This window comes from Solanum stenotomum, chromosome 1, assembly GCF_019186545.1.
Source record: "Solanum stenotomum isolate F172 chromosome 1, ASM1918654v1, whole genome shotgun sequence".
In the NCBI taxonomy this organism is placed as follows: domain Eukaryota; kingdom Viridiplantae; phylum Streptophyta; class Magnoliopsida; order Solanales; family Solanaceae; genus Solanum; species Solanum stenotomum.
In genome coordinates, this window is record NC_064282.1 from 96412721 (window position 1) to 96425158 (window position 12438).

The 12438-nt window shown below is 35.8% G+C and overlaps 1 long non-coding RNA gene and 1 pseudogene across 1 annotated transcript; both read left to right on the plus strand.

Moving 5' to 3' along the window:
• The first annotated feature begins 1283 nt into the window (after positions 1-1283).
• Positions 1284-3212, plus strand: LOC125859951 (condensin complex subunit 2-like; annotated as a pseudogene).
• Positions 3213-3247: 35 nt separating this feature from the next.
• LOC125865499 (uncharacterized) lies at positions 3248-11130 on the plus strand. The gene is made up of 3 exons (XR_007446353.1): positions 3248-4140; positions 10500-10597; positions 10866-11130. It is a non-coding gene; the product is annotated as an uncharacterized LOC125865499 (long non-coding RNA).
• The last annotated feature ends 1308 nt before the right edge of the window (positions 11131-12438 follow it).

The window sequence follows — 12438 nt, forward strand, 5'->3', positions numbered from 1 at the left end:
GACGTGTTTGGTAAAAAAATGCTTATAGGTTACTTTTTATTTGAACCCTTAATTTTTTGACAAAAAAAATACAAAGTTAATAGTATCTTTATAAAGAAAAGAGAAAACACAGATATAGAATGAATATGAAGTTGGATCTTTTATTTTGGTAAAGATATTTTGAGAATTAAGAAGATATTAAGGATTAAATTGTGAAACTCTTTTGTCAAACTAGAAATACTTATAAGGTGAAAAGCCATAAGTCACGGGTGACCAACTTATGACTTTTGGCTGATTTTAGCCTATAAGCATTCAACTTATAAGCACTTTGAGGGTTTACGAGACATGTAAATTAGCTAAAAAGTGCTTATAAGCCAGCCTATAAGCTTAGCCAAACACCCTCATAGTAATTTATTGGTTGATTTATATCCAAAATGCTATTGCGAGAAATTACCAAAAGTTTGTTTATTAAGAAGCCAAGGAATTAAGGGATAACAAATGTGCGTTAAAAGTTTTCACCTCTGTCTACTGCTCTTCCATTAGAGTTATGTGATGGATTCTTGGATATGAAGCACGGTAGAAATTTCTTTTAGATTTTCTTGTTTTAGGTACCCAAAAGAGCCCCAAGTTGTTTCTCTCGATCCGGGCCTTCCTCTTAAGAATTTTCCATGCTAGTTGCAGTTGAGCTACCCTGTTTCCATGCATACAACATTTGCTTGGGTTTTCAAAAGAATAATCTATTTAGTACTTTATCAATCCTTACAAAAATAGAACCTACTTGAAATCTATTTTGAAATTTATCAATATATTCTTGATACTTCAACAAGTTTCATCTTAATTTGGAAATGTAATTATGACTTTAAAGACAATTTCTTAACTAAGGGACATGAATCCAGTCTTCATAAATATGCTTACAACGACCTATTTTCTCTGGTCGTTAAATCCATTTTTTGCTCAACATTATTGACGAGATAATATCCTGTCCTTAAAAAGTAAAATAACCGGTTGTTAAAACTTAATTAATCTATAAAAAAGAGATGCTACTATTTCCTTCCTTTCTTTTCCTCCAACCCACCCCTCCAAAAGAAACCCTTGGGCTTTAATAGAAACACACCCCCTGTTCAAAAGAACTAGTCATCTGCTCTGTCCCAACATGTTCATCTGTAATTGTTATCAAAAGTATCACCTTAGTTGTCATCCATTGTTCATATCAGAGTTTCTCCTCAAGATAAGGTTAGAAACTTACCCTTTTTGTATGTTAATTTTGGTTCAGTTAATAGGGTTATGATTGCACTTGTAAGTATATGGATGTTGGTTTTTTCTTTCATGATGGTTGATCAAGAATTTGCGTCATTATCTATTACAATTTTTCCTAATATGGATTTAAGAATTTTTAATTTTTCTTAATCTGAGCTAACAAAACAAAAAATTATGGCATGGTCGATTTCAATGTGCAATCCCCATATAATCATCTTTATTTATTCCACTGCTTTCGATTTGTGTTATTCTTTTGCTTTCTCCTTCACAATGACCAGGAGGAAGGCCATCCCATAAAAAGAGCAAGGAAGAAAGTTTTAAACTATTCCTCTTTTTAAGAAATAACAATTGCAGAATAATTTTCCTGTTCCTAAACCAATTTGAGTACGAATTGCAGTTATCGCCTCTATCAACATTGGAGTCATCATTCAATTCTTTTAATGTGAAGAAACTTGATGGTATACATGCTTCTTGTCGTTGACATTTTCTTCTTCGTCTGAATTTATCCCTTTTCACTTTATAAATGTTTATTTGTCTATTCAACAGCCACTTTTGCTGTAGATCCTCTTTATCATCAGACATCAGCTTAGTTGATGAAGGTGGTGCAAATGATTGCCATGTCGTTTTTGGTTCATTTGAGATACCCTGGGAAGTCTGTACCAGAAGCAATTCCACATGATAGATCAGAGTCTATTGATATATGTGTTGCTAAAGGTTTGTGGCTTTGGAATTGTATGTGGTTTTTTTGGGTTATTCTTTCATTTAGATGCTGGAAGGTTCTTTTTATGTGATCCACTATCAATTGATTGTTAATAGGCCTTCTCTGTTAGTATAGATTGTGTTGAAGAAATGATGTTGAATATGCCCAAGAAGGATTAGACATTGCCCCATCTGAGGCATATATTTGTCAATTTGGTGGAGAGATGCCGATGCCAGCTGAAACAGATTTCACCAGAACAAACTTTGAGTTGTTCAGCCTAGATATGGATGATGATGCATTTGACAATTGTAGAGCCTGACCGATGGATCATGATGATGGAAGAAGTTTGTCAGATCAAGGCTCTCACAGTGTTGATCAAATTCTTCAAACCAACAGGAGATGGAAAACACTTTACTTTTTGTTTCCTTCAACACTAATTTGAAATTGATGCCCTTGAAAACAGATGAACTGAAATTTTGTACTTTTTTTGTTTGGTTTCCCACCCGGTGTCCGGCACCCACATTGGAGCCCGACTAAATCCGGATTCGCGCCGGGAAGTCCCACATTGGGGGGGCATGACAGTGAACCATTTACTTTTCCCGATGCTGAGGATGATGACAGATCTGATGATTACTTGTTTTGTAGTCCAGGATTTTCTTCACATTTCCTGGGCTGGTCCTTATCATTGGAAGCATCAGAAGGTGAAAAGTAAGCTTCCATAGGAATACCAGAAGGAATTGTAACTTTTCCAATCCTCCTCTCTCCAGTCATGGGAGAAATCTACAGCAGTTTAAAGTTTCTTTGGTGTTTAATATCTCATGAAAATTCTCAGTCTTAGAGGAGCCTTGATATGAAGATGGATCACCAGTAAAATCTTAGAAAACAAAAAGTGGAGAAGCAGAATCTGAAATTGCTTTCACCAAAGCTTTCGACATTGATCTATCACATGGCTTTGCTCCTCCAAAGAATCCCATTTTAGTACTATTTCCAGAAAATAGAACACTATGTAACAGGTTACTTCCAGAAGATAGTCATTATCAACCTAAAATCTTGTGAAGCTGTTTCTTTGAACCAATGTCACGGTAACTCTAGTCACCTTGACTAGTCTGTTATGTGCTGACTACCTTAGAAAAATATTATGATTGCTTGTATTTTTTTGCCTTAGTGCCTTGGAAGGAGAGGAAAGCAAATCCCAGGTTAGATAACTTTTATGGCCATCCGCCCCAAGAGGTTTGTTGGAGGCATCAATTGAGAGCGTTATGGTTGAAGGAGGGGGACTTTAATACTAAATTCTTTCACAGGGAAGCAGTAGCAAATAGAAGCCATGTGGGAAAGGGGGAAGTAGTAGAGGGGGCAGTTGTAGATTATTATGAAAAATTGTTTAAAAGAAAAAGTGGAGTGGAGGCCTGCTATGGGGGGTTTAGGGTTCAGTCTAATCGGACGGGAGGTGAATGGTTGGAGAGGGCAATCGAGGAGGAGGGGAAAAGAGTGGCGGAGTGTTGAGCATGTGACAAAGCTCGGCCCCAAATGGTTTCTCTTTGGCTTTTTTTTAGCATTGCTGGAATACAGTCAAAACAAATGTGATGAATTCTATTGCTGAGTTCCAACATAGTAGTGAATTTGAAAAGAGTTTGAATGCCTCGTTCATTGTTATCATCCCTAAATGGGAGTGAACTACGAGCGCAGTGGATTATAAGACTTAAGAAGGTGTTGGCTGAAGTCGTTTCTACTTCACAAAATGCTTTTGTGGAGGGCAAACGGATTTTGTATGCAGCGTTGGTGGCAAACAAAGTGATGGATTCAAAGATAAAGTAGGGAATACCTGGTGTGTTGTGCAAACTTGATCTTGAAAAGGCATACGATCATGTGAATCGGAAATTCCAGGATTGAAGATCTTCCTGCTATACTCTCCACAATTGTAATTAGGAACCTGTAATTTGTTGTGGCAGGTTCTGGTTTTTTGCTTTGGAATAGAATACAAGTTGTTACCTTCTCAAAAAAAATTCCAGGATTCCATTATGCTTCAAATGTGATTTGGGGAGAAGCGAAGGAAATGAATCTGCTTTTGTGTTTCTTTGGTGAGATTTTGGAGCTATGCCAGCTTGGGATGATGATAGTGGATTTCCTGGGACCTTTTATGAATTGATGGCAATGCATTTAGTGATGTTGGGAAGTTAAGTACACTTGTCTCTCAACCTCGCCAGGTTTCTTCCTCTTCTCAAATCTTGACTATTTATGCCTGTGGTTCTGCAATCTAGATTCCTCCAAGTGTAACTTTTAACCCTCAGGCCAACAGTTGATCAAGTGTGATTTATACAGATTAAGATCTTCCGCAGAACTATGATATAAACATTTTATCAACTTGTACTAAACTGGTTACTACCAAATATTATCTTGTGCAGGTACCAGGCCCTATTCTTCAAAAACCATGTCCACTGATTTTTATTTTTAAGAACTCCGCACTTTGGCTGTTCTTTTAATTTTCTATTGTGCCTGTTACTTTTTTTTGGGTGGGTGGGTGGGGTGGCTGTTTGGTACTATTGGTGTTAATAAGTCGTTGTTTATGTTGAAAATAAATAATAACTCATTGAGAACTTTTGTGGAACTGATGAGTAGTATTAGTTCCCTTTTTCTTTAGGCTGAAATGGAGAGAATAAACTTGAATTTTGGAAAGTGGGTGTTTAGTACCAGGCTGTATTGATAGGTCAATTTTTTGTGCTATTCAAGATTGGAGTGTTCCGAATTCTGAGGGAGACGAAGAATGCACATAATTTTGACAGTGATCAGTTACTATTTGTCTTGAGATATGAGCAGTTGAATACTAGAGAAGAATCTCATTAAATAGACTTTGTTGTGATGGTGGATCAGAATTCACATTAAGTATGGTCACACAACTATAAATTCTGGTAATTCATCTTGTGCGTCCAATTTGTTTAACCTGATATATATGGTTTATTTGCATCAACAAGTTAAATTGGAGAATATTAGATGTTGATTAGTACTAGTTTTGTTGTAGTTCTTGTTTTTGATCTGTAGCATTGTTTATTCTTGATTTCAATAATCTGTCCTAGTATGTTGTTTATTGATTATTGCATTATTCTGTTGTTGTTGTTGTTGTTATATGTTGATTAGAGCTATGAATTTAGTAGTCCTAGATGTGTTACACTTAGTGATACAAAGAGTAGAATTATTGAATCTGTGAAATTCAGTCTGTGTACAGGATTAGTGTTTCCTGTAAGGACTTGGAGGTCATTTGGTTTAAAAACAAGTCGGGAATTCTAATGTAGGGATTAGCAATACAGAGATTGTAATGTAGACATTATTTTTTATCAGGTGCTTGGTCTATGTATTAAAAGTTGGATATACATTTTATCATTTACAATTATACCCTTGCCTTCTTAACAGAATAACAACATCATGTTGCCTGTAAAGATCTTTTTTTTGGTGAATGAATCTTTTAATACAAACATGTATAATTAAATGGAGACTCAGATATGGCGGAGGAACAATTAGCAAGTAAAGAGGAGGTCAAAAGAAAACCCAAATCACCAAAGCCACCACAATGTTCCTGTCCACCCGATTAAACACAAAAGCAATGAGATACAAACAACAAAACCAACTAAAACAAACAAACACCCAATTGGTGCCCAAGATCATAATGGGTTGTTTGTTGAAGTAGAACAACGGGCAATAAAGATAGAAATGGGTTGTCTGCAGAGTTGAAGTGGAAGTATGTTATGAATGATGACTCAGTGGACAGGGTTAGTTTAAGTCTTTTAGGTGATTTATCCCTGTATAGCTAATTCTAGGATAGTTATTCCATGTTGCCTTCCGTATAAAGTTATAAGGAGATTCCGGTATAAGAAATACAGTTATTATTTATACCATATGTGAAATGGTCAACCAAATATAGGACTAACTAATACAAAGTTTGTACTGTGATTATTTTCTGCAATACGTCAAACCAAACTCCCCCTTAATGTTCATACTTAAACAAGTGAAAGGGAGAGAATTAACTGAGATTTGAAAGGTGATTGTTCAGTGACGAGCTGTGTTGTTAGATTGGATTGTTTATATCGTGATGGTTTGGAAGTATTAGCTGTGTAAGCTTGACAATGATGGGTCAGTTACAGTGGTTCGTCTTCAAGTAAGCAGTTGATTATAGATGAGCATCTCTTAAATATTGTTTGTTGCAGAGGTGGTTCAAAATTCATTTAAAAGTGTCATTTAAAGTTGTGATGTGGTTGAGCTGGTTAGAGGTAATTTGGAAGTGTGATGTCAACTTGGTTGATGAGAGTTCTTTTGTAATGGATGAGTTGTTGCAGTCAATTTTTTGGTGATGGAGAAATCAGTCACGAGCCAACCCTTTGGTCAACGTAGCTTTCGAAACTCGGGAATGATGGGCTCACTCTTTACTTTTCTCCACTCAAGTACTGGACTTAGTTCGTTTGACATAGGACTCAAACTAGTAAATTAAAATACAAGTCTCCCAACCCTTGCTAATTGAGCATAATCATCTTTTATTACACTTTTGAAAGCTAAACCTGGGGATGCAATGGTTTATGGCCATCTGCTGTTAAAAGTTTGTACTTTGATATAATTATGAATGAATAACATTTGTTGGTGATAGATTCTGTTTTTGGTGAGTTGATTTCAAACTGCAATGTTGTATTTTTATTAAAATACATTTTTTCTAGGTCTTCTTGTCTACTAGAAGGACATAGATGTGACTTTTTGCTAGGTCTTCTTGTCTACTAGAACAGTGACATAGATGTGACTTAGCAAAGATGGCAATTCTTTAAGTGCTTCTAGATTATTTCATAGGTTTTTACTTCTACATATAATAATAGTGTATTGCCATGTCCTTAGTCTTCAACTAAGTGCACGTGTGACACTTGGCAACTCTCTCACAATCTTGCACAACTTACTCACGATCTTGCTATGCCAAATTTGCTGAAAAAAGCTAGTGTATTGTAGAGAACTTGATTATTTTTTTTCTTGATGATTTACAAATGAATGCCCCTCCACCCCATACACACACACTCACACACCCTCCTCAATACTAGTAATATAGGGGCTAGTGGGTAAATAATAATTATTGTACAAGTCCCTCATATCTTCCAAGGACTTCCCTAGCAAGCAGCAAATCCATTTGTTTGGTACTATTGGTAATAAGTCATTGTTAATGTTGAAAATAAATCATACCTCATTGAGAACTTTTTGTGGAGCTGACGAGTATTAGTTCCTTTATTCTTTAGGCTGAAAATGGAAGAAATGATACCTCGGATCATGTCTGTCACTGGAAATGTCGAATTTGCACGTTGCTTGCTTGATGGGAACTCATATCCCACAGGAAAAATTCTTCTTTGTACAGTAGCTATGAGAAAATTAGTTTGTCTCTCTCTAGAATCTGCTAGATGAAGAACTTCTTTTGACCGCATCGAAGCCTTTAGTTTTCCTTGCCTGAATTATTAAGGTACACAAGATTGAATTCCAGTATGATAAAACATCCAAACAAGTAGATGTTCAAGTGCTTAAGGAAACACTTGGGGACCAATTGAATCAAACATCAGTGAAGGTAAGTTCAAACTTTATACTTCACTGGATGAGTGTAGCTTTATGCATTTTCCCCATGTAGAATTTCCACTAATACACGACATGATTTATGATTGACTTATAATCATTCCCAGTGATGGTTCCACATCAAATGAGGAGGACAGGTCATTATTCAGGCTCTGTTTTTTACCATAAATTTTGGTTCCAAAATTTGAAATACTACGTGGAGATCATTTTAATTAACTGTTTGTTTATAAACTTGGTCCAATATTTCAACTTCAAATTTGAAGTTTGAATTATACATTCTAGGAGTTTTTTCAAGTTTTCACTCACAGAACTTCAACTTTGTTTCCTTGTCCAAACACAATTTCAACTTCTAAATACCCTTTTTCAACTAGAAATGCTACTTCCTTTTCTTTTTCCAAATCTCAACCAGATCATGTTCAAAAGCCTACTTACTGTTTATTAGGGAACATACAGGTCAAACACTTTACATTTTTGTTCTTCTTAAATAATAGCTAGTGTAAAATGTTGTAATGAGATGAGTATATGGTTCATCTTTTTTCTGTAGTATATATTTGACAAGTAGATATCTGGCTATCTTAGTTGGATATGTACTTTGAAATTAAAGGATTACAACTATCTCAAATTGGATATGTATCTTTTTGTTGGTTGGTTTTGTGACAATTTCACTTCTGTTTAAACAAAGAGTACAGTATTTAATTCATTATAATATTCTTTTATGCATTAATGATTTTATTTAAGAAGTTACTCCTTGTGCCCCATTTTATATGACAACAATCGATAGGACGCTAAACATATGATATTAATTTGACTTGTATACCATTTAAAGAATAAAGGGATGCGTTGGAGCAATAGTAAGAAAGTATGTTAAGGTTTAAATTTGATTTGTTAAATTTTTTTTTGAATTGTTAGAACTAATGGAAGTTATAATTTGAAACGAACCATAAATTTTTCCAAACATGTAATGATGTCCCAAACTAAAAGATTTTGATGGGCGGAGGCAGTAAATTGGACTGAATTATCTTCTTGCAGACAGTTTCTTTCGTTTATTATTATAATAAAAATAATAGTTTACATGTCTTTGGTTTATTGTGTTTCGATTATCACATAATTTGCTAATGTTACCGATCTTTCTTGTAAACTTTACACTGCCTTTCTTAATAACTGCTATGCTTCTTCATTGTTTTTGTCCTATTGTACTTAAGTTTGATGCACTTGAGCCGAGGGTCTATCGGAAACAACCTCTCTACCTCCTCGAGGTGGTGGTAAGGTCTGCGTACACTCTACCCTCCCTAGGCCCCACTTAGTGGGATTTTACTGGGTATGTTATTGTAGTTTACATGTCTCTCTTTCAAATTTTATTGGCACACATTTTCAACTAGTTAGAAATTGATATCGCGTCAACTTATAGATTCAATTGATTGGAGGGAGATGTTCTGCATTTTGTACAAACGCCACTGAAATCTCCGTTATTCCAAGCTCCTAAATTGAGTGTAGTATTCCATTCTTGTGATATATTTCATACTCCAATATAACAGATTAGAAGGAAATTTGTAGATAACAAAAACATGTTAATTTTGTAGATATTTGACTGTTAGGTACAGATCTATCTGTTATTCATACACACAAGGAAGAAGATCTCGATTATAAATGTTTTGAGTTCATTTTGCTTTTAGAGGACCCTAAAAAGCTGAAGAGTGACAAATGGGAGAGAGTTATTCATCCGAAGTTCCCAGGTGGCCTGGGAATTAGAGACTTGTCAATACATAACAAAAGCATGTTGATGAAATGGCTATGCAGATATCACAAGTGGATCAAGCCTTGTGGAAAAAGGTTGTGAATGCCAAACATGGTGCTAATAATCACTGGAGCTGTGGAGCACCAAGGTTGTTAGTTCTCCATTTGGTGTGGGTCCTTGGAAGTATATCAGCAAGTTGGGGGTGGAATTCTATCTCAATTGTAAGTTTTAAGGTGGCAGTTGATTAAAAGTTAGGTTCTGGAACATTACAAGCTGATTTTCCTAGTCTCTATGCAATAGCCATAAGCAAATCTTCAACCATCTCTCAAAATAGAGCTGACAATACCTGGAACCCTCAATCCAGAAGGAACTTCTAAGACTGGGAACTACAAGACCTTCTCAGCTTACTGGAGAGGCTAGGAGTTGTCCAAATCAGTGATCAATCACCTGACAGACTCATTTGGGGGGATAAAGCGATTGGTAAATATTTTGTGAAGGCAGCATGCAATTCACTATGTGCTCAGAATGAAATGCTAGTTAATTGGCCATGTAAGTCAATCTGGAAAACCAAGTTATCCCCCAAGGTGATTTGTTTTAGCTGGCTAGCCCTTCTTGAAGCCTCTCTCACCCAAGACAACCTCATCAGGAGAAAAATCCACATTGTCAACAGATGCTTCTTGTGTCACCAGGCCCTAGAGACCAACAGACATCTTCTTCACTGTCCAGTAGCCACAGGAATATGGAACATGTTCATCTCAGTTTTTGGTCTGAAATGGGTTATGCCTAGAAGCTTTAAAGATGCACTGGTTAGCTGAAGCTCATGGAAGGTCGGAAAATCCGTCAATAGAGTACGGAAGATGATCCCTACTTGCATTTTTCGGTGTGTATGGACAGAAAGAAACAATAGATGCTTTGAAGGCACCTCTTCTTCAAGCTACATTCTTAAGTCTAGACTCTAAAGCTTTAACAACCTTCTGTAGCTGGAGCAATTTCCCCCCTCGCAATTCCCCTGAAACTCTCTTGGACTTTGTTAGCTCCTCAACTTTAGATATTAGCCTTTGTAATAGAGCTAACAATGTAATTATGCATCTTCTTGATGCCTTTTATGAAATCTTTTATCTGGTTTATGGCACAGTACTCATGTTGAAATTTGTTATTTGGTACAGTACCATATTACTTTGATGACCTTTGCATGAAATTTATTGAACATGTGCGATGCTTATTGGAGTGTTGGAATGAATTTAGGCCAACTTAAACAGTGAGTCAAATGGAGGTAAATCTACCTAAGGTCAGATCAGGAGCACTACAAAGTTACGTATTGCTTGGACAAAGAGTGAGCACAGGTCAGTAACGATTGAGGTTTGTTCACTTCTTTTTTTTTGTGTTTTTTTTTTGTAGCTTTGATCACTTCAGAACAATATTATGCTAGATGGCTTTTTGCCAAGTGTTAATGAGAAATTCGTGAGTACATATGTTCTGATAATCATTTATTTTAAACCAGTATCATATTTCTGTCATCCTTCAGTTATGTTTAACTTGGCATTCCCTAGTTGTAACTAGGAAAATACTATAATAAATTGACTTACGGTTTGTGTATTTTGGGCAATGTAGAGTTTGAGACAGAAAGATTGGGCTGCTTCTTTGTTCTGGCATGGTTGGAGTTGCGTCAAGAACGTTCATCACGAAGGTTAGAGTTGCCAATGCATCTGCGAACTTATTTTTTCTCAGTAGTGGAGAAAAAACTTATTTTCTTGTTGAAAAGGCGCTTACTATACATGGCGACACAAGTATGCCAGTAAGACCAGTTTCAATATCCCTATTATGCAATCGAGACAGAGATCTCAAACATCGTAGATAAAGTATTTTTCTTATATTATATGAGGGGGGTGGGGGAGGGGGGGATATGTTGTGTTCTTGAACTGATAATTCATCAATAATTGCACACAATTTTAATAGAGGGACAACCAGTTTTTAGACCATTGAATGATTTTTGCATTCTTGCTTGTAGTTCTTTGGAATATAGGCCACTCGCCCTATCATTCTGTGTCTCAACTGGTTCTTATTTTGTTAAAAACCTTTTGGGTGGCCCAACGGTTTGGGTTTGGGACTTCCATGTTGGAGGTCTCCAGTTTGAAATCCCTTGCCAACGAAAACAAGTTTGTCTTCTGGGTCGAGCTCATCACAACATGCTTGCTTAGTGCGGGCCACCTCTCCTATGTGGTTTGCGAGCTATTGTATAAGCCCAATGTCGTATGTGACTTGTTTAAGATAACAAGATTCAAAGTGCACCAAGACTAATGTTTTTGTCTCTTAAAATTTTGTGTCTAGTTTAACTAAGATACTTACATTGCATCGATAAAAATAACTATTATATGTAATTTCCTAGATGATAAAATAGGACCACCCTAGCCTCAAGCAAAATAGTTGGTTTGAAAATGAAATGTCCATTCAACTAGAGTATAAGGTAGACATCAATTTAGTATTTATCAAACAAAACTACCATATCCGCTTTGTTTAATATCAATGACTAGTTAAGGACCATTTAGGGGCCCAACCTCACCAAATGTGACCTTAGGTCAATATCAAAATTAAATTTTTATGTCTAGGCAGTTTCTTACATGAGCTTTAAAGTCACTATTTGGTACTAGTAATCCATTAAACAAAACAGTACAATGTGATGTATATGTTGTTTGCTGTTTATCTTCAAGTTCTTTCTCCATAATCCCACTTGCCCTATCTTCAAGTTCAAAGATAATGTCACCAAGTGTGGCAAGCTCTTGCAAGAAGACAACACATCAATAAATTATGCTAACTTGTGTTCTTTGAACTTAGCTAGATAGTCTCTTATCGTTAAAGCTTACCAATCGACATAGGTTTTTTTTCCTTTCAATTATTCCTATTGAATATCAAAACAAATCATAATGATTGTTTTTAGTCATGAGTTTCTGCCAACAGAGTCGGTTAACTAATATCGAAAATTAGCCGACTAACATACACAAAATGTTTAAAATTTTGAATTTCTATTTCGTGACACTGAAATGCTTAAAAAAAAGACAAAGTTCCCTATTTTTAAAAAAAAGACGTCATTAATAAAAATGCAATGAGTATTGGTCACTAGGCCTATAGACCTGGTCTGGCCAAGTTTAAGGGCCAATGAAGTCGGTCGGCTAATTTTTTTTTAAAA